At 49.2% G+C, this 27,654-nt stretch overlaps 1 protein-coding gene and 2 long non-coding RNA genes across 12 annotated transcripts in view; 2 read left to right on the forward strand and 1 right to left on the reverse strand.

Annotated features, from left to right (window-relative positions):
• Nucleotides 1-5,196, forward strand: part of LOC103009086 (uncharacterized) — a 143,124-nt gene extending 137,928 nt beyond the window's left edge. For all 3 annotated transcript variants that reach the window (XR_009009269.1, XR_009009270.1, XR_009009271.1), the window contains one exon: nucleotides 4,828-5,196. This is a non-coding gene — a long non-coding RNA (uncharacterized LOC103009086). The remainder of the gene's footprint in view (nucleotides 1-4,827) is intronic.
• The window catches only part of BCO2 (beta-carotene oxygenase 2), a 479,892-nt gene that overhangs the window by 321,689 nt on the left and 130,549 nt on the right, over nucleotides 1-27,654 (reverse strand). The window lies entirely within an intron of this gene.
• LOC130708851 (uncharacterized) lies at nucleotides 5,390-27,313 on the forward strand. Its single transcript, XR_009009272.1, has 4 exons — nucleotides 5,390-7,048; nucleotides 10,950-11,152; nucleotides 20,982-23,202; nucleotides 27,117-27,313. It is a non-coding gene; the product is annotated as an uncharacterized LOC130708851 (long non-coding RNA).

The following is a 27,654-nucleotide window of genomic DNA, read 5'->3' on the forward strand; positions in this document are numbered from 1 at the left end:
CCTCCTCCCTTCCCCCTCTTACCTCCACAATGACAGGGTTCACCTCCTCCCTGCCCCCTCTTACCTCCACTATGACACGGTCCACCTCCTCCCTGCACCCTCTTACTTCCACAATGACAGGGTCCACCTCCTCGCTGCCCCCCTCTGACCCCCCATAACAGGGTTCACCCCCTCCCTGCCCCACTCTGACCCTCCATTACAGGGTCTACCTCCTTCCTCCCGCCTCTGACCTCCCATAACAGGCTCCACCTCCTCCCTTCCCTCTCTTACCTCCATTATGACAGGGTCCACCTCCTCCGTGCCACCTCCTACCTCCACACTGATAGGGTTCACCTCCTCCTTGCCCCCTCTTACCTCCACAATCACAGGGTCCACCTCCTCCGTGCCGCCTCTTATGTCCATAATGACAGGGTCCACCTCCTCCGTGCCCCCTCTTAACTCCACAATGACAGAGTCCACCTCCTCTTTGCCCCCCTCTGACCCCCCAGAACAGGGTCCACCTCCTCGCTGCCTCCCTTTGACCTCCCATAACTGGGTCCACATCCTCCCTTTCCTCTCTTACCTCCATTATGAAAGGGTCCACCTACTCCGTGCCCCTTCTTACATCCACTATGACATAGTCCACCTCCTCGCTGCCGCACTCAAACCCCCCTTAATAGGGTACACATCATCGCTGCCACTCTCTGACCCCCCATAAGAGTGTCCACCCACTCCGTGCCCCCTCTTACCTCCACACTGACAGGGTCCACCTCCTCCGTGCCGCCTTTTACCTCCACTATAACAGGGTCTACCTTCTCCGTGCCCCTTTTTACCTCCACTATGACAGAATCCACGTCCTCGCTGCCCGCCTCTGACCCCCCATAACAGGGTCCACCTCCTCGCTGCCCCCCTCTGACCCCCCATAACAGGGTCCACCTCCTCCCTTCCCCCTCTTACCTCCACAATGACTGGGTCCACCTCCTCGCTGCCCGCCTCTGATCCCCCATAACAGGGTCCACGCCCTCCCTGCCCCCCTCTGACTTCCCATAACAGAGTCTACCTCCTCCCTGCCCTCCGCTTACCTTTCATAACAGGGTCCACCTCCTCCCTTCCCCCTCTTAACTCCATTATGACAGGGTCCACCTCCTCCGTGCCCCTTCTTACCTCCACTATGACAGAGTCCACCTCCTCGCTGCCCCCCTCTCACCCCCCGTAACAGGGTACACCTCTTCGCTGCCCCCTCTTACCTCTACAATGACAGAGTCCACCTCCTCTGTGTGCCCTCTTACCTCCACAATGACAGGGTCCACCTCCTCCCTGCCCCCCTCTGACCCCCCATGACAGAGTCCACCTCCTCTCTTCCCCCTCTTACCTCCACAATGACAGAGTCCACCTCCTCCGTGCCCCCTCTTACCTCCACAATGACAGAGTCCACCTCCTCCGTGCCCCCTCTTACGTCCACACTGACAGGGTCCACGTCCTCACTGCCCCCCTCTGACCCCCCATAACAGGGTCCACCTCCTCTTTGCCCCCCTCTGACCCCCCATAACAGGGTCCACCTCCTCCCTTCCCCCTCTTACTTCCCCAATGACAGGGTCCACCTCCTCGCTGCCCACCTCTGACCACCCATAACAGGTCCCACCCCCTCCCGGCCCCCCTCTGACTTCCCATAACAGAGTCTACCTCCTCCCTGCCCTCCGAATACCTTCCATAACAGGGTCCACCTCCTCCCTTCCCCCTCTTAACTCCATTATGACAGGGTCCACCTCCTCCGTGCCCCTTCTTACCTCCACTATGACAGAGTCCACCTCCTCGCTGCCCCCCTCTCACCCCCCGTAACAGGGTACACCTCCTCGCTGCCCCCCTCTCACTGCACATAACAGGGTCCATCTCCTCGCTGCCCCCCTCTGACCCCCCATAACAGGGTCCAATTCCTCCCTTCCCCCTCTTACCTCCACAATCACAGGGTCCACCTCCTCGCTGCCCCATTCTGACCCCCCATAACAGTGTCCACCTCCTCCCTGCCCCCTCTTACCTCCACAGTGACAGGGTCCACCTCCTCCGTGCCCCTTCTTACCTCCACAGTGACAGGGTCCACCTCCTCCCTGCCCCCTCTTACCTCCACAGTGACAGGGTCCACCTCCTCCCTGCCCCCTCTTACCTCCACAGTGAGAGGGTCCACCTCCTCCGTGCCCCCTCTTACCTCCACAGTGACAGGGTCCACCTCCTCCGTGCCCCCTCTTACCTCCACAGTGACAGGGTCCACCTCCTCCATGCCCCCTCTTACCTCTACAGTGACAGGGTCCACGTCCTCCCTGCCCCCTCTTACCTCCATTATGACGCGGTCAACCGCCTCCCTGCCCCCTGTTACCTCCATGATGACACGGTCCACCTCCTCCCTGCCCCCTCTTACCGCCAATATGACCAGGTAAGAGTATTAGCTAGAATTTTCCATCCCAGTGTGCCCAGATGGGAATCTCTCCCATCAGGTTTTGGAAGCAGAGATCCAGAGACTTCCCCGCCCAAATTGGCTGGGACTTAAATTCATCGATAGTCTGGTGTTCTTAGGGACTCTTTTAATGTATCTGGTCCGTTTTGCCTGGGTGTCTTTAAAAATAACTCACCCCCTCCCAAAACATTTTCAACTTTGCCTCCCAAAAAATGTCAGAAACAGCAAGATCGATGCAAAGACCCATGAGGATATTGGAAAGAGATGCAAAGCGTCTTTTAAAGAGAGACGGGTCTTTGCAGATGCTCCTGGGAAAATTTGTCAATGCATTTGCAGGAAGTACGGTTCGGTTCATGTGTCCAGGTAGCATGAATGGACATATTCACCGAATGAAGGAAAAAGACTGCTTATCATCCCCGACTCCCAGCCGGGGACCAGGTACAGGTCAGCCAGCGGCGGAGTTAAGGTGTGAGATTCCACTGGCCCGGAGCGAGTCTGCAGGGTGATGGGCAGGGCTGTGCTGAGTGAGGCCTGATGTGGAGAGCACAGCTCACTGCCCCAGCCAGGGAGTGGACGGAGGGTGGCATCTTCCAGGGGGGAACTGGAAGGGTTTTTCCAAACGGGCTCATGGCTCATATTGTGAATGGAGGGTGTATACAAAATACTGCAAGAGGCGAACAAAAGTAAACTCTTCAGAAACATCCTTTTTAATGGCTGCATAGCATGCAATCCTGTAGCTGTATAATTTCCTTCCCAGTCCTAACCGTTGGCTATACCAGTTGTTCCCTAATTATCTTTTTGCTACTCAAATATAATTTTCTTGCTGTGCAAATCACTAAGCACCTAGAGCCAAACTGTGCCAGGCACGGGTCTCATACTTATATGAATTACCTAACATTCACAACAACCCAAAAGGCAGGTACTGTTATTTGCATCTTCCTGTGTAGTTTTCTCCTTACTTAGTATCATTTTGTTCAGTGGAGTTACTGGGCCAAAAGATAGAATCACACGTCACGGTCGTTAAGTACCAGCAAATTTCATCTTCCCATAAGTCATGCGTGAGAGCCCCACTATTCTCAGATCTTCAGCAGCATCTGGTATTGCCACTGAAAAAATTTTAAAACAAATAAATTTACTTCTTTGATAAAGTGCCATATCATAGTTTAGTAATTTGCATTTCCTTGATTATCTGTATTTGCAGTTCAAGAAAATGGGTGTTAAGAGTTTGACATGGGGAAATGGCTAAAATAATGACTGGTGACAAAACCAGAATAAAAATGGGGATCAAGTAAGGGTATAATAACTAAATATGATGCATAGAAGAGACTAGAAGGAAATGCATCCAAATGTCAGTAGTGGTTGCCTTCGGCAATGGAAATCTCTCCCTTTTTCTTTGTCTCCCTCTCACATACACATTTGTTAAATGTGTCTGCATTATTTCTGTATTCATAAAATATTTTACAAATTGTTTGGAAAAAAAATATGTTAAGCCAAAACCTCAAACAAGATTATAAAATGAGAAAAACCAAGGAAGGAGACTACTTCACTATGGGAAAAACTGCAGTATTGTGAGACAAGCAAGCTGTTTCCTTTTCAAGGCAGGGACTGGGGGAGGGTCAGAGGAGTCTGGAGCCCCAGGCCGAGTGAGTAGACGGGGATGAGGGTTGAATCGTGCCCACGTAGTAAGCGTTTGTGGCCTGAATCACTGCATCCGGGCCTGTCTGAGCAACACGACAGGTGTGAGAGTGTCACCGCCAGACGTGTCCAAATTCCCTGCCCCGAGGCTGCAAAGTGGTTTCATGCACCACGTTCACGAAGCCCGGGCGGGACGGGGAGGGGGTCAGCGTCTGCCACATCAGATGCCCAGCGCCTGGGGACAGGCCCAGCTGTTACTGTATTGGGCAGGGGTCCATTTTCTTGACTGAAAAAGAGAAAACTGTTGAAGTCTGGGGTATATTTAGAACTCACAGACAGACGTGTTCACGGGTAGGGGTGTGTACTCCTTTGGGGGAGAAAGCTTTCAGCAGCGTTCTCCAGCTGGTTAGTATTGACCTCTGGCCCAGGGATGCTGTAGCCAGGAGTTGGTCTTTTTAAAAAACGATGATTTATTGTTTTCTATTGAAGTAGAGTTGATTTACAATGTTATGTTAGTTTCAGGTATACAGCAAAGTGATTCGGTTATACATATATTCTTTTTCAGATTCTTCTCCCTTATAAGTTATTACAAGATAGGGAATATAATTCCTCCCTGTGCTGTACAGTAGGTCCTTGTGGCAGGAGTTATTCTTAGGAGGGGTTGTTCCTCGTTGAAGAAAGATCCCAGAGAAACAGCGTCAGTAAGATGTTCTCTGGGAAACGGTGTCCTTACGTTCATCCCCTCTCATCCTCTTTTCCTGCAGAAATTTGAGGATGCCATCACCCATTGGCTAAACAGAGGTCGGAATGGGCACGACTGCTACGATTACCACCAGCGCCACCACGATGAGGATGCTGCGATCGGTCCCTGGAGCCCCTAGGGCTTCAGGCACGGAGCCAGCATCAACTACGACGACTACTGACCGTCGCTCAGGCGGGCTCGGGGCCGCAGGCTCCGCACGATGCCCGGGCTGTGTCTGCTGCGCCCGTTCTCGGTTCATCCTTCCTACCCGCTTTCTGTGGCCACAAAGGAAGAGTTAAAGCAAAGAACGTAAATGCCTTTCGAGGTTTCATGCAAGTACCTAACAATGCATTTCATTTAAAAATAGAAATAAAAACATTTTGTTAACACATCTCAGAGTTCACTTGGATGAAACTTGAGCTGGCGAGAGTTTTCCTTCCCTGCATGTTTCTGAGGTTGAAGCAACTTCTCAGAGGCACCTCCCCTCTGCTATCTGAAGTGTTACCTCTCCAAGAATTCCCACCACCCCAGACCATGGGACCGAGCAGGGGTCCTCAATGTATTCGAATTCAGTCCACACTAAATGCCAAATTAAGAATGAAAAAGCAAGAAAATTTAGCTGGAAATTAATTTAAGGTCACAGAACACGGTTTGGGGGATGAAGCATCCACATGGGTTTGTAAATTTGCTGTTCCACATCCCGAGCCAGAGGTGGACCTGTTTAATATTGTCAGGCAGGAAAAAAAGGGTAATAGAAAAAACACGGAAGTTTGGTTGATTTCACAGCCTCACTTGTCTTAAAAAATTAAACCTTGTCTAATGAGTTCAAGAAAGATGTACGAATATACATTGCATCATGTTTAAACAATCTGAGTGAATGAAAGAGAAAAGTGTCCTGGGGGTGGGTAGAGGGAGGGGAGGAAAGTGGGGAGGTGACACCTGCAGAGGGGAGGGGCCCTCAGAATGGCTCTTGAACTCGTGTGGGTCACAGACCCTCTGACAGCCTGATGGAAGCTTTCTCAGAAAAATGATAGGTGATTTTGCATATAGTCTCTGAAACACATCCTCATTCACAAGCTGCAGATGATAAACCCCTGGGTTTGGTGGGAAGTTCCTACCAGCATCAGGAGACCAGTGTTTGTGGACAATCCTTTGGAATCCTTACAACTTTTAAAACTTTGTGGTAAAATGTACACAACATAAAATCCATCATTTTAAGCAGTTTTAGATGTATAGTTCAGTGGCATTAAGTACATTCACCTTGTTGTACAACCGTCCCACCGTCTACGTCCAGAATCATTTCATCTTCCCCAAACTGAAACTCTGTCTCCATTAAACACTCACTCCCCATCCCCTCCCCCAGCCCCTGGTACGCACCATCCACTTCCTGTCTCGGTGAATTTGACTCCTCTGGGGATCTCATATGAGTGGAATCAGACACACAGTATTTGTCCTTTGGTGACTGGCTTATGTCACTGAGCATAATGTCCTCAAGGTTCATCCATGTTATAGCAGGTGTCAGAAGTTCCTCCCTTTTTAAGGCTGAATAATATTCTATTTTGTGTGTAGCCCACGTTTTGTTTATCCATCATCCATCAGCGGACACTGGGTTGCCTCCACCTCCTGGCTGTTGTGAGTAATGCTGTGGACACGGGTCTGTAAACATCTCTTCATGTCCCCACGTTCAGTTCTTTGGGGGATATACCCAGAAGTGGAATTATTAGATCATATGGTAACTCTGTTTAATTTTTCGGGGAATCACCACACATGTTTTCCACATCAGTTGTACTACTCTACATTTTGATATAACGTAGAGTTGTAATAGGGAAGAACATTTTGTATTCTCTTACAAGTTAATTTAAGCCGATAAGCTTAAATTCCACACAATGGCCCATCTCGGACCCTTGCCTCCGAGAGATGAAGGTAAATGAGCATTCAGCTCAAACACCTGTGTGTTTAGCTCCCAAGAAACCTCCTGAGCAGGCCCACCTGTGAATGACTGCAGGAGGGAGAAATGAACACCTCCCCTCCGGAGGCTGACGGGAACCAGGAAGTGCTTGGCTTTAGTCCCGCCCCTTGTAGTATAAAAGGAGCCCGACTGCTGCCGCAGGCAAGACGGCTCCTGGGGGCACGAGCCCACCGTCTTCTGGGTTTGGGGGCTCTCCGAAGGAAGTCGTTATTCTTTGCCCAGCAACTCGTCTCCTGATTATTGGCCTGTCCTGTGGCGAGCAGTGAGAGCTTGGGTAACAGGGTTCCATGAAAACTTTCGTTTCTTTTTCTTCACTCCTCTGGGGCAGCCGCAAACGCCAGTGCAGCGTTGAGGGGGAGGCGGGGTGGGCGTGATGGAAAGGACGTCTTCACTCTATTCCTCACCTTAAATGTTGCCGTGCTTCTCCATAAAGTATGTTTGCTGGGTGTTCTTGGTCGACGTCTTTTGTCAAGTTAAGGAAATTACTATTCTTTGAAAAATATGCTAAGAAAAACTTTAAATGTCATATATGGATGCTGAATTCTAGTTTCTTTATCTGTTGAGATAACATATCCTTTTAAATCTGTTAATTAACAACAGTTCTAGTAATACATTTTCATATTAATCAGTCTCATTCCTGGAATAAAAACTAACTTGATCATGATTTTTTTTTTTCAGTGTTGGATCTGGTTGGATGATATTTGTTGAGAATTTTTGCATCCGTGTCCATGAGGAAGATTGGGCTGTAGTTTTCTTTCCCGTTCCGTTTTTGTCAGTTTGGTTGTCCGGCTTATGCTGGTTTCTTAAAATGAATTGTTTATTATTTCTTCACGTAAGAATGGAATTATCTGCTTCCTGAATGTTTGGGAGCATTCTGATAAAGCCATTTGCATGTGGTGTTTTCTTCATGGTAAAAGTTTTGACCATTGCATGCATTTCTTTTACAGGTAAAGGATTATTCTGGCTTCGTTTCTCTCCTTGAATCTGTTTTGCTAAATTCTATCTTTCTCAGTAGTCATCAATTATATGAAAATTTGAAGGGTGTTGAGAGTTGGTCTCAGGATCTTATCTTTTTTTCTCAGTAACATCTGTGGTTATGGTGTTTTTCACTCCATTTCATTTGTGCCTTTAAACAAAATGAATCTTGTCTTTTCAAACATGTAGTTTTTGCCTTGTTGATGTGCTTCTCTATTTCACAAATTTCTGTTCTCTTAATTGCCTTCCTTCTGCACCTGTGGGTCTTTGATTTCTGTTAGATCTTAGCTCAATTTTGAGCCTTATTTTTTTCAAAGGCCAATTCTTACTATTCTAAGTTTCCTTTCAAGAATTGCATCCCATGAGTTTGATGTGAAAAGTGAGATGATGAATTTGTCTAATTTCAGTGATAATTTCTCCTTTGACCCTTGAGCCGATTACAAGTGTTATGAAATTTCCAAGTGAATGAATTTTTCTAATGATCTTATTGGCTTTGTTTTCTAACTTAATTGCATTGCGGTTTTTAAAAAATGTAGTCTGATCATAATTCTTTGAAGTATACCAAGGTCAGCTTTACATCTGAGCGTGTGCCAAACCAGCACGTGTTCATGTGTGCCTGAAAGGAATGTGTCTTTTCCAGACATCAGATGCAGTCAAGTGCATTAGCTCAAGCCCAATGGTGACACTGTTCACATCTTCTATTTTCTTACTAATTTTCTTGGTTCATTTGATCTACCGATTACTGATAAGTGTGTTAAAATCTACCATGACAATGGATTGGACAAGTTTTTCCTCTAATTCTGTCAGTCTGGCTTCGCATGAGGCTATACACAAATTCCCATGGGACACACATCTAGAATCGATACATTTTCCCAGTGAATGGAATCACTTATTGTTCTGCAGCAAATTTCCTTATTTCTAATGATGCTTTTTGCCTGAATTCTCCTTTGCTATTAATATGACTATAGTTTGCCTCCTGTTGGTTACTAATTGCCTGGTCTGTCTTTTCCATAGTTGGGCCTTTTATCTTTCTGCGTGCTTTAGGTGTGTTTTTTGCAAAGAGTACATAGCTGAAATTTGTTTTGTTTTTAAAATAGGGTATAACTCTTAAGGTCTGAACAGGAGAATTTAGTCCACTTACGTGTATTGAGATTTATGATTTGGTTTCTTTTTTTTTTAAGATTTTTTTTTTTGATGTAGACCATTTTTAAAGTGTTTATGGAATTTGCTACAATATTGCTTATGTTTTATGTTTTGGTTTTTTGGCCATGCCAAAAGATCCCATGCGGGATCTCAGTTTCCTGGCCAGGGATTGAACCTGCACCCACTGCATTGGAAGGCAAAGTCTCAACCACTGGACCTCCAGGGAAGTCCTTTGTGATTTGGTTTTATCTCTAACATCACATTTTGCCCATTTTACGTGTTCCTCTCCCCCTTTTCCTCTTGTCTTGCCTTCATTTGGACTGTTTGTTTTCCTTCACTTATTCTTTTCCCTTCACTTCTTTTGAAGGTTACACTGGGTCTGTTCTATTAGTGTTTGCCCATTTAATCCATATTTAACAAGTTACCAGTAATCAATAGCCATAGTCTTGTCCTGGACAATACAAGGACCCCAAAATACTTTATTCTGCAACCTCCCCTCCCAATTTATAACCTACAGTAACTTGGCATTTTAAATCGAGTCTGCTTTATTTCCCCATAAGTTACCGTTGTTTCATTTATAGTTGCTGGTTTGATTAGGTGTCACAAAGCCGCTTGGTTCACTATTTCTCCTTCAGAGTCAGGCCACACATCTGAGCTCATTTTCCTTTGGCTTTAACTCCATCCTCCAGAATCCATTTAGTGAGGGTCCTTTGATGGTAAACGCCCAAGTTTCACACTTTCCCTTGTTTTACTCGCTATAGAATTCTTGCTTGAGTTAATCAGCACTTTGAAGATACTATCATATAGCCTTGTGGTTTCCACTGTTGATGTGAAGGCTTTCATTATAACCTGTCTTTCCTGTGGGGAGGGGACACCGTCCTCTCCAGCTGTCTTTTATAACAGACCCACCTTTGTTACTTATATCTGTGTCTATATATTTATACTGCTTGGGGTTTTTTGGGCTTCTTAATCTGAGGGTTGGTGTCTTTCAACAACTTTGGAAAATTCTGTTTCTTTGAATGTTCCTTCTTCCCCAGCCTATTATTTCTTGAACTTTATTCAGGTGTATAAATGTCACTATTTTCCCTTTTTCAAATGTGCTTAGTTCTGTCTTGTTATCTGTTCAGATTTTCAAGTTTCCCTTTCATTTCCTTAAAGGTATTAAACTTTATTTCCACCATCTGAAGTCGTTGCGGCTCTATTTCTAGCTGCCACCCGTTGCTTCTCACTCATGGTGTCTCGCCTCCTTGATGTCATGTAATTTCTAACCATGATGTACTCATTTTCCTTGGAGCTGTTTTTTGTTTTTTTTTTAATTTATTTATTTATTTTGATTTTTTGCTGTGTTGGGTGTTCGTTGCTGCACGCAATGTTAAGCCTGAGTTAAGTTGGATTCTTCCAGCCAGCACTTGGATTTCTTGTTGCTAGTGGCCTAAAGTTCAGGGGCCAGGGCTGGGGGGTGGGCGTCTACCAAACAGGGATCCTTCGTGGTCCCTGTTCTCCTGGTGCCCTCTCCCCACCCACCCATCCACTCCCACCCAAAGCATCCTAAGTGCCCTTGGCACTGTGATGGGTTAATTTGTCACTTCCCCTCATCAAGGTGGAGCCTTTTGGGGGCTCAGTCTGATAGGGGGCATCTGACCCGGGCTTTGTCTCCTATTCTGATGCCAGGCAGCCTTCAGAGAAGCACAGGCTCTACAGGATTCTGCAGAATCCTCCAGGCAAAGTCTGCTTTCGCTTCATTTTGGGATTCTGCAGATTCCTTGCTTTCGTATCATCTAAGGGATGCATTTTAAACAGATTTTTAAAACTCACATTCAGCAGCTCATCTACTCCCACTGGAGCATTGAGGACTCAGGTTATCTCTCTAATCTGCCCCCGCTCCTAGAGGCTCCCATTTGATCATTGATTGAAAATCATACGGTCTTTACCATTTTTGTGTGTCTAGGAAATCTCTTCTAAGAATAATGGTTTTTAATACAGAAAATACACAAGATTACAAATGAAAGCAGCTATATTGAAAAAGATATCAACACTTTATTTTTTATTTATTTAAGGCATCCAAGGCATCTTCTTTGGGAAAATTATCAATCACACAGGTGATGGTGTGACAGACGTTTCTCCAGCTGGACGGTGAACCCAGGATGCGGATCACCACAGTCTGTGCCATGAAGTCCTCAGCGCCGCACACAGAGCCTGTGGGACCAGCCGCTCTAGAGAGTGTGCGGGGTGGAGCCTGACGTCGCCCGGAAAGAAACAGGTGACGTACTCTCACGTTTCCATGTGAGGACAATGGACACAGGGGTAGAAAGTCACCTCCTGGACACAACGTGAGTTAGGAACAAAAGGGGAACTATAGCTCAGATTAGGCGGTCCTTCCCACACCCCTTAATCGGCACCCTCCCCAGGACGATCACCACCTTCTTAGCTTATCCGTGGCCCCTGACCACCACAAGACAGGGTCCAACTCCTCCCTGCCCCCCTCTGACCCCCCATAACAGGCTCCACCTCCTCCCTTCCCCCTCTTACCTCCACTATGACAGGGACACCTCCACCGTGCCCCCTCTTACTTACACAGCGACAGGATCCACGTCCCCCGTGCCCCCTCTTACCTCCACAGTGACAGGGTCCACCTCCTCCGTGCCCCCTCTTACCTCCACAGGGACAGGTTCCACCTCCTCCGTGCCCCTTCATACCTGGAGAATGACAGGGTCCACCTCTTCGCTGCCCCCCTCTGACACCCCATAACAGGGTCCACTCCCTCCCTGCCCCCCTCTGACTTCCCATAAAAGGGTCTACCTCCTCCCTGCCCCCCTCTGACCTCACATAACAGGGTCTACCTCCTCCATTCCCTCTCTTACCTCCATTATCACAGGGTCCACCTCCTCCTCCTCCTCCATGCCCCGTCTTACATCCACAGTGACAGGGTCCGCCTCCTCCGTGCCCCCCTCTTACCTCCACAATGACTGGGTCCACCTCGTCGCTGCCCCATCGTACCTCTACAATCACAGTGTCCTCCTCCTCCATGCCCCCTCTTCCCTCCAGAATGACAGGGTCCACCTCCTCCCTGCCCCCTCTTACCTACAAAATGACTGGGTTCACCTCCTCCATGCCCCCTCTAACCTCCACAATGACAGGGTCCACCTACTCCGTGCCCCCTCTTACCTCCACAGTGTCAGGGTCCACCTCCTCCGTGCACCCTCTTACCTCCACAGTGAGAGGGTCCACCTCCTCTCTGCCCACTCTTACCTCCACAGTGACAGGGCCCACCGCCTCCGTGCCCCGTCTTACATCCACAGTGACGGGGTCCACCTCCTCCGTGCCCCCTCTTACATCCACAGTGACAGGGTCCGCCTCCTCCGTGCCCCCTCTTACCTCCACAGTGACATGGTCCACCTCCTCCGTGCCCCCTGTTACCTCCACAATGACAGAGTCCACCTCCTCTTTGCCCCGCTCTGACCCCTCATAACAGGGTCCACCTCCTCCCTTCCCCCTCTTACCTCCACAATGACAGGGTTCACCTCCTCCCTGCCCCCTCTTACCTCCACTATGACACGGTCCACCTCCTCCCTGCACCCTCTTACTTCCACAATGACAGGGTCCACCTCCTCGCTGCCCCCCTCTGACCCCCCATAACAGGGTTCACCCCCTCCCTGCCCCACTCTGACCCTCCATTACAGGGTCTACCTCCTCCCTCCCGCCTCTGACCTCCCATAACAGGCTCCACCTCCTCCCTTCCCTCTCTTACCTCCATTATGACAGGGTCCACCTCCTCCGTGCCACCTCCTACCTCCACACTGATAGGGTTCACCTCCTCCTTGCCCCCTCTTACCTCCACAATCACAGGGTCCACCTCCTCCGTGCCGCCTCTTATGTCCATAATGACAGGGTCCACCTCCTCCGTGCCCCCTCTTAACTCCACAATGACAGAGTCCACCTCCTCTTTGCCCCCCTCTGACCCCCCAGAACAGGGTCCACCTCCTCGCTGCCTCCCTTTGACCTCCCATAACTGGGTCCACATCCTCCCTTTCCTCTCTTACCTCCATTATGAAAGGGTCCACCTACTCCGTGCCCCTTCTTACATCCACTATGACATAGTCCACCTCCTCGCTGCCGCACTCAAACCCCCCTTAATAGGGTACACATCCTCGCTGCCACTCTCTGACCTCCCATAAGAGGGTCCACCCACTCCGTGCCCCCTCTTACCTCCACACTGACAGGGTCCACCTCCTCCGTGCCGCCTCTTACCTCCACTATAACAGGGTCCACCTTCTCCGTGCCCCTTTTTACCTCCACTATGACAGAATCCACGTCCTCGCTGCCCGCCTCTGACCCCCCCATAACAGGGTCCACCGCCTCGCTGCCCCCCTCTGACCCCCCATAACAGGCTCCACCTCCTCCCTTCCCCCTCTTACCTCCACTATGACAGGGACACCTCCACCGTGCCCCCTCTTACTTACACAGCGACAGGATCCACGTCCCCCGTGCCCCCTCTTACCTCCACAGTGACAGGGTCCACCTCCTCCGTGCCCCCTCTTACCTCCACAGGGACAGGTTCCACCTCCTCCGTGCCCCTTCATACCTGGAGAATGACAGGGTCCACCTCTTCGCTGCCCCCCTCTGACACCCCATAACAGGGTCCACTCCCTCCCTGCCCCCCTCTGACTTCCCATAAAAGGGTCTACCTCCTCCCTGCCCCCCTCTGACCTCACATAACAGGGTCTACCTCCTCCATTCCCTCTCTTACCTCCATTATCACAGGGTCCACCTCCTCCTCCTCCTCCATGCCCCGTCTTACATCCACAGTGACAGGGTCCGCCTCCTCCGTGCCCCCCTCTTACCTCCACAATGACTGGGTCCACCTCGTCGCTGCCCCATCGTACCTCTACAATCACAGTGTCCTCCTCCTCCATGCCCCCTCTTCCCTCCAGAATGACAGGGTCCACCTCCTCCCTGCCCCCTCTTACCTACAAAATGACTGGGTTCACCTCCTCCATGCCCCCTCTAACCTCCACAATGACAGGGTCCACCTACTCCGTGCCCCCTCTTACCTCCACAGTGTCAGGGTCCACCTCCTCCGTGCACCCTCTTACCTCCACAGTGAGAGGGTCCACCTCCTCTCTGCCCACTCTTACCTCCACAGTGACAGGGCCCACCGCCTCCGTGCCCCGTCTTACATCCACAGTGACGGGGTCCACCTCCTCCGTGCCCCCTCTTACATCCACAGTGACAGGGTCCGCCTCCTCCGTGCCCCCTCTTACCTCCACAGTGACATGGTCCACCTCCTCCGTGCCCCCTGTTACCTCCACAATGACAGAGTCCACCTCCTCTTTGCCCCGCTCTGACCCCTCATAACAGGGTCCACCTCCTCCCTTCCCCCTCTTACCTCCACAATGACAGGGTTCACCTCCTCCCTGCCCCCTCTTACCTCCACTATGACACGGTCCACCTCCTCCCTGCACCCTCTTACTTCCACAATGACAGGGTCCACCTCCTCGCTGCCCCCCTCTGACCCCCCATAACAGGGTTCACCCCCTCCCTGCCCCACTCTGACCCTCCATTACAGGGTCTACCTCCTCCCTCCCGCCTCTGACCTCCCATAACAGGCTCCACCTCCTCCCTTCCCTCTCTTACCTCCATTATGACAGGGTCCACCTCCTCCGTGCCACCTCCTACCTCCACACTGATAGGGTTCACCTCCTCCTTGCCCCCTCTTACCTCCACAATCACAGGGTCCACCTCCTCCGTGCCGCCTCTTATGTCCATAATGACAGGGTCCACCTCCTCCGTGCCCCCTCTTAACTCCACAATGACAGAGTCCACCTCCTCTTTGCCCCCCTCTGACCCCCCAGAACAGGGTCCACCTCCTCGCTGCCTCCCTTTGACCTCCCATAACTGGGTCCACATCCTCCCTTTCCTCTCTTACCTCCATTATGAAAGGGTCCACCTACTCCGTGCCCCTTCTTACATCCACTATGACATAGTCCACCTCCTCGCTGCCGCACTCAAACCCCCCTTAATAGGGTACACATCCTCGCTGCCACTCTCTGACCTCCCATAAGAGGGTCCACCCACTCCGTGCCCCCTCTTACCTCCACACTGACAGGGTCCACCTCCTCCGTGCCGCCTCTTACCTCCACTATAACAGGGTCCACCTTCTCCGTGCCCCTTTTTACCTCCACTATGACAGAATCCACGTCCTCGCTGCCCGCCTCTGACCCCCCATAACAGGGTCCACCGCCTCGCTGCCCCCCTCTGACCCCCCATAACAGGCTCCACCTCCTCCCTTCCCCCTCTTACCTCCACTATGACAGGGACACCTCCACCGTGCCCCCTCTTACTTACACAGCGACAGGATCCACGTCCCCCGTGCCCCCTCTTACCTCCACAGTGACAGGGTCCACCTCCTCCGTGCCCCCTCTTACCTCCACAGGGACAGGTTCCACCTCCTCCGTGCCCCTTCATACCTGGAGAATGACAGGGTCCACCTCTTCGCTGCCCCCCTCTGACACCCCATAACAGGGTCCACTCCCTCCCTGCCCCCCTCTGACTTCCCATAAAAGGGTCTACCTCCTCCCTGCCCCCCTCTGACCTCACATAACAGGGTCTACCTCCTCCATTCCCTCTCTTACCTCCATTATCACAGGGTCCACCTCCTCCTCCTCCTCCATGCCCCGTCTTACATCCACAGTGACAGGGTCCGCCTCCTCCGTGCCCCCCCTCTTACCTCCACAATGACTGGGTCCACCTCGTCGCCCCCATCGTACCTCTACAATCACAGTGCACTCCTCCATGCCCCCTCTTCCCTCCAGAATCGAGGAGTCACATCCTAATAATATGAATGGAAATTAGTAACCCCTCTTACCTACAAAATGACTGGGTTCACCTCCTCCATGCCCCCTCTAACCTCCACAATGACAGGGTCCACCTACTCCGTGCCCCCTCTTACCTCCACAGTGTCAGGGTCCACCTCCTCCGTGCACCCTCTTACCTCCACAGTGAGAGGGTGCACCTCCTCTCTGCCCACTCTTACCTACACAGTGACAGGGCCCACCGCCTCCGTGCCCCGTCTTACATCCACAGTGACGGGGTCCACCTCCTCCGTGCCCCCTCTTACATCCACAGTGACAGGGTCCGCCTCCTCCGTGCCCCCTCTTACCTCCACAGTGACATGGTCCACCTCCTCCGTGCCCCCTGTTGCCTCCACAATGACAGAGTCCACCTCCTCTTTGCCCCGCTCTGACCCCTCATAACAGGGTCCACCTCCTCCCTTCCCCCTCTTACCTCCACAATGACAGGGTTCACCTCCTCCCTGCCCCCTCTTACCTCCACTATGACACGGTCCACCTCCTCCCTGCACCCTCTTACTTCCACAATGACAGGGTCCACCTCCTCGCTGCCCCCCTCTGACCCCCCATAACAGGGTTCACCCCCTCCCTGCCCCACTCTGACCCTCCATTACAGGGTCTACCTCCTTCCTCCCGCCTCTGACCTCCCATAACAGGCTCCACCTCCTCCCTTCCCTCTCTTACCTCCATTATGACAGGGTCCACCTCCTCCGTGCCACCTCCTACCTCCACACTGATAGGGTTCACCTCCTCCTTGCCCCCTCTTACCTCCACAATCACAGGGTCCACCTCCTCCGTGCCGCCTCTTATGTCCATAATGACAGGGTCCACCTCCTCCGTGCCCCCTCTTAACTCCACAATGACAGAGTCCACCTCCTCTTTGCCCCCCTCTGACCCCCCAGAACAGGGTCCACCTCCTCGCTGCCTCCCTTTGACCTCCCATAACTGGGTCCACATCCTCCCTTTCCTCTCTTACCTCCATTATGAAAGGGTCCACCTACTCCGTGCCCCTTCTTACATCCACTATGACATAGTCCACCTCCTCGCTGCCGCACTCAAACCCCCCTTAATAGGGTACACATCATCGCTGCCACTCTCTGACCCCCCATAAGAGTGTCCACCCACTCCGTGCCCCCTCTTACCTCCACACTGACAGGGTCCACCTCCTCCGTGCCGCCTTTTACCTCCACTATAACAGGGTCTACCTTCTCCGTGCCCCTTTTTACCTCCACTATGACAGAATCCACGTCCTCGCTGCCCGCCTCTGACCCCCCATAACAGGGTCCACCTCCTCGCTGCCCCCCTCTGACCCCCCATAACAGGGTCCACCTCCTCCCTTCCCCCTCTTACCTCCACAATGACTGGGTCCACCTCCTCGCTGCCCGCCTCTGATCCCCCATAACAGGGTCCACGCCCTCCCTGCCCCCCTCTGACTTCCCATAACAGAGTCTACCTCCTCCCTGCCCTCCGCTTACCTTTCATAACAGGGTCCACCTCCTCCCTTCCCCCTCTTAACTCCATTATGACAGGGTCCACCTCCTCCGTGCCCCTTCTTACCTCCACTATGACAGAGTCCACCTCCTCGCTGCCCCCCTCTCACCCCCCGTAACAGGGTACACCTCTTCGCTGCCCCCTCTTACCTCTACAATGACAGAGTCCACCTCCTCTGTGTGCCCTCTTACCTCCACAATGACAGGGTCCACCTCCTCCCTGCCCCCCTCTGACCCCCCATGACAGAGTCCACCTCCTCTCTTCCCCCTCTTACCTCCACAATGACAGAGTCCACCTCCTCCGTGCCCCCTCTTACCTCCACAATGACAGAGTCCACCTCCTCCGTGCCCCCTCTTACCTCCACACTGACAGGGTCCACGTCCTCACTGCCCCCCTCTGACCCCCCATAACAGGGTCCACCTCCTCTTTGCCCCCCTCTGACCCCCCATAACAGGGTCCACCTCCTCCCTTCCCCCTCTTACTTCCCTAATGACAGGGTCCACCTCCTCGCTGCCCACCTCTGACCACCCATAACAGGTCCCACCCCCTCCCGGCCCCCCTCTGACTTCCCATAACAGAGTCTACCTCCTCCCTGCCCTCCGCTTACCTTCCATAACAGGGTCCACCTCCTCCCTTCCCCCTCTTAACTCCATTATGACAGGGTCCACCTCCTCCGTGCCCCTTCTTACCTCCACTATGACAGAGTCCACCTCCTCGCTGCCCCCCTCTCACCCCCCGTAACAGGGTACACCTCCTCGCTGCCCCCCTCTCACTGCACATAACAGGGTCCATCTCCTCGCTGCCCCCCTCTGACCCCCCATAACAGGGTCCAATTCCTCCCTTCCCCCTCTTACCTCCACAATCACAGGGTCCACCTCCTCGCTGCCCCATTCTGACCCCCCATAACAGGGTCCACCTCCTCCCTGCCCCCTCTTACCTCCACAGTGACAGGGTCCACCTCCTCCGTGCCCCTTCTTACCTCCACAGTGACAGGGTCCACCTCCTCCCTGCCCCCTCTTACCTCCACAGTGACAGGGTCCACCTCCTCCCTGCCCCCTCTTACCTCCACAGTGAGAGGGTCCACCTCCTCCGTGCCCCCTCTTACCTCCACAGTGACAGGGTCCACCTCCTCCGTGCCCCCTCTTACCTCCACAGTGACAGGGTCCACCTCCTCCATGCCCCCTCTTACCTCTACAGTGACAGGGTCCACGTCCTCCCTGCCCCCTCTTACCTCCATTATGACGCGGTCAACCGCCTCCCTGCCCCCTGTTACCTCCATGATGACACGGTCCACCTCCTCCCTGCCCCCTCTTACCGCCAATATGACCAGGTAAGAGTATTAGCTAGAATTTTCCATCCCAGTGTGCCCAGATGGGAATCTCTCCCATCAGGTTTTGGAAGCAGAGATCCAGAGACTTCCCCGCCCAAATTGGCTGGGACTTAAATTCATCGATAGTCTGGTGTTCTTAGGGACTCTTTTAATGTATCTGGTCCGTTTTGCCTGGGTGTCTTTAAAAATAACTCACCCCCTCCCAAAACATTTTCAACTTTGCCTCCCAAAAAATGTCAGAAACAGCAAGATCGATGCAAAGACCCATGAGGATATTGGAAAGAGATGCAAAGCGTCTTTTAAAGAGAGACGGGTCTTTGCAGATGCTCCTGGGAAAATTTGTCAATGCATTTGCAGGAAGTACGGTTCGGTTCATGTGTCCAGGTAGCATGAATGGACATATTCACCGAATGAAGGAAAAAGACTGCTTATCATCCCCGACTCCCAGCCGGGGACCAGGTACAGGTCAGCCAGCGGCGGAGTTAAGGTGTGAGATTCCACTGGCCCGGAGCGAGTCTGCAGGGTGATGGGCAGGGCTGTGCTGAGTGAGGCCTGATGTGGAGAGCACAGCTCACTGCCCCAGCCAGGGAGTGGACGGAGGGTGGCATCTTCCAGGGGGGAACTGGAAGGGTTTTTCCAAACGGGCTCATGGCTCATATTGTGAATGGAGGGTGTATACAAAATACTGCAAGAGGCGAACAAAAGTAAACTCTTCAGAAACATCCTTTTTAATGGCTGCATAGCATGCAATCCTGTAGCTGTATAATTTCCTTCCCAGTCCTAACCGTTGGCTATACCAGTTGTTCCCTAATTATCTTTTTGCTACTCAAATATAATTTTCTTGCTGTGCAAATCACTAAGCACCTAGAGCCAAACTGTGCCAGGCACGGGTCTCATACTTATATGAATTACCTAACATTCACAACAACCCAAAAGGCAGGTACTGTTATTTGCATCTTCCTGTGTAGTTTTCTCCTTACTTAGTATCATTTTGTTCAGTGGAGTTACTGGGCCAAAAGATAGAATCACACGTCACGGTCGTTAAGTACCAGCAAATTTCATCTTCCCATAAGTCATGCGTGAGAGCCCCACTATTCTCAGATCTTCAGCAGCATCTGGTATTGCCACTGAAAAAATTTTAAAACAAATAAATTTACTTCTTTGATAAAGTGCCATATCATAGTTTAGTAATTTGCATTTCCTTGATTATCTGTATTTGCAGTTCAAGAAAATGGGTGTTAAGAGTTTGACATGGGGAAATGGCTAAAATAATGACTGGTGACAAAACCAGAATAAAAATGGGGATCAAGTAAGGGTATAATAACTAAATATGATGCATAGAAGAGACTAGAAGGAAATGCATCCAAATGTCAGTAGTGGTTGCCTTCGGCAATGGAAATCTCTCCCTTTTTCTTTGTCTCCCTCTCACATACACATTTGTTAAATGTGTCTGCATTATTTCTGTATTCATAAAATATTTTACAAATTGTTTGGAAAAAAAATATGTTAAGCCAAAACCTCAAACAAGATTATAAAATGAGAAAAACCAAGGAAGGAGACTACTTCACTATGGGAAAAACTGCAGTATTGTGAGACAAGCAAGCTGTTTCCTTTTCAAGGCAGGGACTGGGGGAGGGTCAGAGGAGTCTGGAGCCCCAGGCCGAGTGAGTAGACGGGGATGAGGGTTGAATCGTGCCCACGTAGTAAGCGTTTGTGGCCTGAATCACTGCATCCGGGCCTGTCTGAGCAACACGACAGGTGTGAGAGTGTCACCGCCAGACGTGTCCAAATTCCCTGCCCCGAGGCTGCAAAGTGGTTTCATGCACCACGTTCACGAAGCCCGGGCGGGACGGGGAGGGGGTCAGCGTCTGCCACATCAGATGCCCAGCGCCTGGGGACAGGCCCAGCTGTTACTGTATTGGGCAGGGGTCCATTTTCTTGACTGAAAAAGAGAAAACTGTTGAAGTCTGGGGTATATTTAGAACTCACAGACAGACGTGTTCACGGGTAGGGGTGTGTACTCCTTTGGGGGAGAAAGCTTTCAGCAGCGTTCTCCAGCTGGTTAGTATTGACCTCTGGCCCAGGGATGCTGTAGCCAGGAGTTGGTCTTTTTAAAAAACGATGATTTATTGTTTTCTATTGAAGTAGAGTTGATTTACAATGTTATGTTAGTTTCAGGTATACAGCAAAGTGATTCGGTTATACATATATTCTTTTTCAGATTCTTCTCCCTTATAAGTTATTACAAGATAGGGAATATAATTCCTCCCTGTGCTGTACAGTAGGTCCTTGTGGCAGGAGTTATTCTTAGGAGGGGTTGTTCCTCGTTGAAGAAAGATCCCAGAGAAACAGCGTCAGTAAGATGTTCTCTGGGAAACGGTGTCCTTACGTTCATCCCCTCTCATCCTCTTTTCCTGCAGAAATTTGAGGATGCCATCACCCATTGGCTAAACAGAGGTCGGAATGGGCACGACTGCTACGATTACCACCAGCGCCACCACGATGAGGATGCTGCGATCGGTCCCTGGAGCCCCTAGGGCTTCAGGCACGGAGCCAGCATCAACTACGACGACTACTGACCGTCGCTCAGGCGGGCTCGGGGCCGCAGGCTCCGCACGATGCCCGGGCTGTGTCTGCTGCGCCCGTTCTCGGTTCATCCTTCCTACCCGTTTTCTGTGGCCACAAAGGAAGAGTTAAAGCAAAGAACGTAAATGCCTTTCGAGGTTTCATGCAAGTACCTAACAATGCATTTCATTTAAAAATAGAAATAAAAACATTTTGTTAACACATCTCAGAGTTCACTTGGATGAAACTTGAGCTGGCGAGAGTTTTCCTTCCCTGCATGTTTCTGAGGTTGAAGCAACCTCTCAGAGGCACCTCCCCTCTGCTATCTGAAGTGTTACCTCTCCAAGAATTCCCACCACCCCAGACCATGGGACCGAGCAGGGGTCTTCAATGTATTCGAATTCAGTCCACACTAAATGCCAAATTAAGAATGAAAAAGCAAGAAAATTTAGCTGGAAATTAATTTAAGGTCACAGAACACGGTTTGGGGGATGAAGCATCCACATGGGTTTGTAAATTTGCTGTTCCACATCCCGAGCCAGAGGTGGACCTGTTTAATATTGTCAGGCAGGAAAAAAAGGGTAATAGAAAAAACACGGAAGTTTGGTTGATTTCACAGCCTCACTTGTCTTAAAAAATTAAACCTTGTCTAATGAGTTCAAGAAAGATGTACGAATATACATTGCATCATGTTTAAACAATCTGAGTGAATGAAAGAGAAAAGTGTCCTGGGGGTGGGTAGAGGGAGGGGAGGAAAGTGGGGAGGTGACACCTGCAGAGGGGAGGGGCCCTCAGAATGGCTCTTGAACTCGTGTGGGTCACAGACCCTCTGACAGCCTGATGGAAGCTTTCTCAGAAAAATGATAGGTGATTTTGCATATAGTCTCTGAAACACATCCTCATTCACAAGCTGCAGATGATAAACCCCTGGGTTTGGTGGGAAGTTCCTACCAGCATCAGGAGACCAGTGTTTGTGGACAATCCTTTGGAATCCTTACAACTTTTAAAACTTTGTGGTAAAATGTACACAACATAAAATCCATCATTTTAAGCAGTTTTAGATGTATAGTTCAGTGGCATTAAGTACATTCACCTTGTTGTACAACCGTCCCACCGTCTACGTCCAGAATCATTTCATCTTCCCCAAACTGAAACTCTGTCTCCATTAAACACTCACTCCCCATCCCCTCCCCCAGCCCCTGGTACGCACCATCCACTTCCTGTCTCGGTGAATTTGACTCCTCTGGGGATCTCATATGAGTGGAATCAGACACACAGTATTTGTCCTTTGGTGACTGGCTTATGTCACTGAGCATAATGTCCTCAAGGTTCATCCATGTTATAGCAGGTGTCAGAAGTTCCTCCCTTTTTAAGGCTGAATAATATTCTATTTTGTGTGTAGCCCACGTTTTGTTTATCCATCATCCATCAGCGGACACTGGGTTGCCTCCACCTCCTGGCTGTTGTGAGTAATGCTGTGGACACGGGTCTGTAAACATCTCTTCATGTCCCCACGTTCAGTTCTTTGGGGGATATACCCAGAAGTGGAATTATTAGATCATATGGTAACTCTGTTTAATTTTTCGGGGAATCACCACACATGTTTTCCACATCAGTTGTACTACTCTACATTTTGATATAACGTAGAGTTGTAATAGGGAAGAACATTTTGTATTCTCTTACAAGTTAATTTAAGCCGATAAGCTTAAATTCCACACAATGGCCCATCTCGGACCCTTGCCTCCGAGAGATGAAGGTAAATGAGCATTCAGCTCAAACACCTGTGTGTTTAGCTCCCAAGAAACCTCCTGAGCAGGCCCACCTGTGAATGACTGCAGGAGGGAGAAATGAACACCTCCCCTCCGGAGGCTGACGGGAACCAGGAAGTGCTTGGCTTTAGTCCCGCCCCTTGTAGTATAAAAGGAGCCCGACTGCTGCCGCAGGCAAGACGGCTCCTGGGGGCACGAGCCCACCGTCTTCTGGGTTTGGGGGCTCTCCGAAGGAAGTCGTTATTCTTTGCCCAGCAACTCGTCTCCTGATTATTGGCCTGTCCTGTGGCGAGCAGTGAGAGCTTGGGTAACAGGGTTCCATGAAAACTTTCGTTTCTTTTTCTTCACTCCTCTGGGGCAGCCGCAAACGCCAGTGCAGCGTTGAGGGGGAGGCGGGGTGGGCGTGATGGAAAGGACGTCTTCACTCTATTCCTCACCTTAAATGTTGCCGTGCTTCTCCATAAAGTATGTTTGCTGGGTGTTCTTGGTCGACGTCTTTTGTCAAGTTAAGGAAATTACTATTCTTTGAAAAATATGCTAAGAAAAACTTTAAATGTCATATATGGATGCTGAATTCTAGTTTCTTTATCTGTTGAGATAACATATCCTTTTAAATCTGTTAATTAACAACAGTTCTAGTAATACATTTTCATATTAATCAGTCTCATTCCTGGAATAAAAACTAACTTGATCATGATTTTTTTTTTTCAGTGTTGGATCTGGTTGGATGATATTTGTTGAGAATTTTTGCATCCGTGTCCATGAGGAAGATTGGGCTGTAGTTTTCTTTCCCGTTCCGTTTTTGTCAGTTTGGTTGTCCGGCTTATGCTGGTTTCTTAAAATGAATTGTTTATTATTTCTTCACGTAAGAATGGAATTATCTGCTTCCTGAATGTTTGGGAGCATTCTGATAAAGCCATTTGCATGTGGTGTTTTCTTCATGGTAAAAGTTTTGACCATTGCATGCATTTCTTTTACAGGTAAAGGATTATTCTGGCTTCGTTTCTCTCCTTGAATCTGTTTTGCTAAATTCTATCTTTCTCAGTAGTCATCAATTATATGAAAATTTGAAGGGTGTTGAGAGTTGGTCTCAGGATCTTATCTTTTTTTCTCAGTAACATCTGTGGTTATGGTGTTTTTCACTCCATTTCATTTGTGCCTTTAAACAAAATGAATCTTGTCTTTTCAAACATGTAGTTTTTGCCTTGTTGATGTGCTTCTCTATTTCACAAATTTCTGTTCTCTTAATTGCCTTCCTTCTGCACCTGTGGGTCTTTGATTTCTGTTAGATCTTAGCTCAATTTTGAGCCTTATTTTTTTCAAAGGCCAATTCTTACTATTCTAAGTTTCCTTTCAAGAATTGCATCCCATGAGTTTGATGTGAAAAGTGAGATGATGAATTTGTCTAATTTCAGTGATAATTTCTCCTTTGACCCTTGAGCCGATTACAAGTGTTATGAAATTTCCAAGTGAATGAATTTTTCTAATGATCTTATTGGCTTTGTTTTCTAACTTAATTGCATTGCGGTTTTTAAAAAATGTAGTCTGATCATAATTCTTTGAAGTATACCAAGGTCAGCTTTACATCTGAGCGTGTGCCAAACCAGCACGTGTTCATGTGTGCCTGAAAGGAATGTGTCTTTTCCAGACATCAGATGCAGTCAAGTGCATTAGCTCAAGCCCAATGGTGACACTGTTCACATCTTCTATTTTCTTACTAATTTTCTTGGTTCATTTGATCTACCGATTACTGATAAGTGTGTTAAAATCTACCATGACAATGGATTGGACAAGTTTTTCCTCTAATTCTGTCAGTCTGGCTTCGCATGAGGCTATACACAAATTCCCATGGGACACACATCTAGAATCGATACATTTTCCCAGTGAATGGAATCACTTATTGTTCTGCAGCAAATTTCCTTATTTCTAATGATGCTTTTTGCCTGAATTCTCCTTTGCTATTAATATGACTATAGTTTGCCTCCTGTTGGTTACTAATTGCCTGGTCTGTCTTTTCCATAGTTGGGCCTTTTATCTTTCTGCGTGCTTTAGGTGTGTTTTTTGCAAAGAGTACATAGCTGAAATTTGTTTTGTTTTTAAAATAGGGTATAACTCTTAAGGTCTGAACAGGAGAATTTAGTCCACTTACGTGTATTGAGATTTATGATTTGGTTTCTTTTTTTTTTAAGATTTTTTTTTTTGATGTAGACCATTTTTAAAGTGTTTATGGAATTTGCTACAATATTGCTTATGTTTTATGTTTTGGTTTTTTGGCCATGCCAAAAGATCCCATGCGGGATCTCAGTTTCCTGGCCAGGGATTGAACCTGCACCCACTGCATTGGAAGGCAAAGTCTCAACCACTGGACCTCCAGGGAAGTCCTTTGTGATTTGGTTTTATCTCTAACATCACATTTTGAATTTTGACTTGTCCCATTTTACGTGTTCCTCTCCCCCTTTTCCTCTTGTCTTGCCTTCATTTGGACTGTTTGTTTTCCTTCACTTATTCTTTTCCCTTCACTTCTTTTGAAGGTTACACTGGGTCTGTTCTATTAGTGTTTGCCCATTTAATCCATATTTAACAAGTTACCAGTAATCAATAGCCATAGTCTTGTCCTGGACAATACAAGGACCCCAAAATACTTTATTCTGCAACCTCCCCTCCCAATTTATAACCTACAGTAACTTGGCATTTTAAATCGAGTCTGCTTTATTTCCCCATAAGTTACCGTTGTTTCATTTATAGTTGCTGGTTTGATTAGGTGTCACAAAGCCGCTTGGTTCACTATTTCTCCTTCAGAGTCAGGCCACACATCTGAGCTCATTTTCCTTTGGCTTTAACTCCATCCTCCAGAATCCATTTAGTGAGGGTCCTTTGATGGTAAACTCCCAAGTTTCACACTTTCCCTTGTTTTACTCGCTATAGAATTCTTGCTTGAGTTAATCAGCACTTTGAAGATACTATCATATAGCCTTGTGGTTTCCACTGTTGATGTGAAGGCTTTCATTATAACCTGTCTTTCCTGTGGGGAGGGGACACCGTCCTCTCCAGCTGTCTTTTATAACAGACCCACCTTTGTTACTTATATCTGTGTCTATATATTTATACTGCTTGGGGTTTTTTGGGCTTCTTAATCTGAGGGTTGGTGTCTTTCAACAACTTTGGAAAATTCTGTTTCTTTGAATGTTCCTTCTTCCCCAGCCTATTATTTCTTGAACTTTATTCAGGTGTATAAATGTCACTATTTTCCCTTTTTCAAATGTGCTTAGTTCTGTCTTGTTATCTGTTCAGATTTTCAAGTTTCCCTTTCATTTCCTTAAAGGTATTAAACTTTATTTCCACCATCTGAAGTCGTTGCGGCTCTATTTCTAGCTGCCACCCGTTGCTTCTCACTCATGGTGTCTCGCCTCCTTGATGTCATGTAATTTCTAACCATGATGTACTCATTTTCCTTGGAGCTGTTTTTTGTTTTTTTTAAAATTTATTTATTTATTTTGATTTTTTGCTGTGTTGGGTGTTCGTTGCTGCACGCAATGTTAAGCCTGAGTTAAGTTGGATTCTTCCAGCCAGCACTTGGATTTCTTGTTGCTAGTGGCCTAAAGTTCAGGGGCCAGGGCTGGGGGGTGGGCGTCTACCAAACAGGGATCCTTCGTGGTCCCTGTTCTCCTGGTGCCCTCTCCCCACCCACCCATCCACTCCCACCCAAAGCATCCTAAGTGCCCTTGGCACTGTGATGGGTTAATTTGTCACTTCCCCTCATCAAGGTGGAGCCTTTTGGGGGCTCAGTCTGATAGGGGGCATCTGACCCGGGCTTTGTCTCCTATTCTGATGCCAGGCAGCCTTCAGAGAAGCACAGGCTCTACAGGATTCTGCAGAATCCTCCAGGCAAAGTCTGCTTTCGCTTCATTTTGGGATTCTGCAGATTCCTTGCTTTCGTATCATCTAAGGGATGCATTTTAAACAGATTTTTAAAACTCACATTCAGCAGCTCATCTACTCCCACTGGAGCATTGAGGACTCAGGTTATCTCTCTAATCTGCCCCCGCTCCTAGAGGCTCCCATTTGATCATTGATTGAAAATCATACGGTCTTTACCATTTTTGTGTGTCTAGGAAATCTCTTCTAAGAATAATGGTTTTTAATACAGAAAATACACAAGATTACAAATGAAAGCAGCTATATTGAAAAAGATATCAACACTTTATTTTTTATTTATTTAAGGCATCCAAGGCATCTTCTTTGGGAAAATTATCAATCACACAGGTGATGGTGTGACAGACGTTTCTCCAGCTGGACGGTGAACCCAGGATGCGGATCACCACAGTCTGTGCCATGAAGTCCTCAGCGCCGCACACAGAGCCTGTGGGACCAGCCGCTCTAGAGAGTGTGCGGGGTGGAGCCTGACGTCGCCCAGAAAGAAACAGGTGACGTACTCTCACGTTTCCATGTGAGGACAATGGACACAGGGGTAGAAAGTCACCTCCTGGACACAACGTGAGTTAGGAACAAAAGGGGAACTATAGCTCAGATTAGGCGGTCCTTCCCACACCCCTTAATCGGCACCCTCCCCAGGACGATCACCACCTTCTTAGCTTATCCGTGGCCCCTGACCACCACAAGACAGGGTCCACCGCCTCGCTGCCCCCCTCTGACCCCCCATAACAGGCTCCACCTCCTCCCTTCCCCCTCTTACCTCCACTATGACAGGGACACCTCCACCGTGCCCCCTCTTACTTACACAGCGACAGGATCCACGTCC

Source organism: Balaenoptera acutorostrata, chromosome 9 (assembly GCF_949987535.1).
Source record: "Balaenoptera acutorostrata chromosome 9, mBalAcu1.1, whole genome shotgun sequence".
Taxonomy (NCBI): Eukaryota; Metazoa; Chordata; class Mammalia; order Artiodactyla; family Balaenopteridae; genus Balaenoptera; species Balaenoptera acutorostrata.